Source organism: Cebus imitator, unplaced genomic scaffold (assembly GCF_001604975.1).
Source record: "Cebus imitator isolate Cc_AM_T3 unplaced genomic scaffold, Cebus_imitator-1.0 Scaffold228, whole genome shotgun sequence".
In the NCBI taxonomy this organism is placed as follows: domain Eukaryota; kingdom Metazoa; phylum Chordata; class Mammalia; order Primates; family Cebidae; genus Cebus; species Cebus imitator.
The window spans coordinates 851,657-852,340 of record NW_016107543.1 but is presented as its reverse complement, the minus strand read 5'-3'; positions in this window follow the sequence as shown (position 1 = coordinate 852,340).

Genomic DNA, 684 nt, shown 5'->3' with positions numbered 1-684 from the left:
AGTTTGGGCTTTATGTAGGAAATACGGATCCCATGAAGGCTCTTTACTAGGAGTGATATCGTCTAAAGTCTTGTTTTTCAAAGGCTAACAGAGTAGTAGACTGGAGGCGGCTATTAACATTTTATTCAGCAATTACTGTGTACCTGGCATTCTGCTCTGCATTTGGTATTATCACACCAACCTTTTCCAGCAGTGTTTTTCAAGCTGCCAGTCATGATCAACAAGAAAGAGAATAAAATAGGATAGGATATGCATAGAAGCTATCAGTGTGTCACAAGTAGTAAGCATCGTTTTCGGAAAACTTATTACACTCATGCAAATAGAAGCGTAGTGGTCAGTATTCGAATTGTATTTCTCATGATGGGTTTTTTTTTTTTTTAACCCATTGCTCTAAGGTATAGATATGATCAACCTTGTTTTACTGATGAGGACACGAGGGTCAGGGAGCTTCGGTACCCTGCCTAAGTTACTGGCATGAGTAGGTTTCAAACCCAGGCTGCTCTGCAGCCAGAATGGATTCCCTTATTAAGCTAGGCAGCCTTCCGAAGTTGTCGGAAGAAACTTGGGAGCAAAGATAAAACTACCCGGGCCAGGCGCGGTGGCTCACGCCTGCAATCCCAGTACTTTGGGAGGCCGAGGCGGGTGGATCACCTGAAGTCAGGAGTTCGAGACCAGCCCGACCAA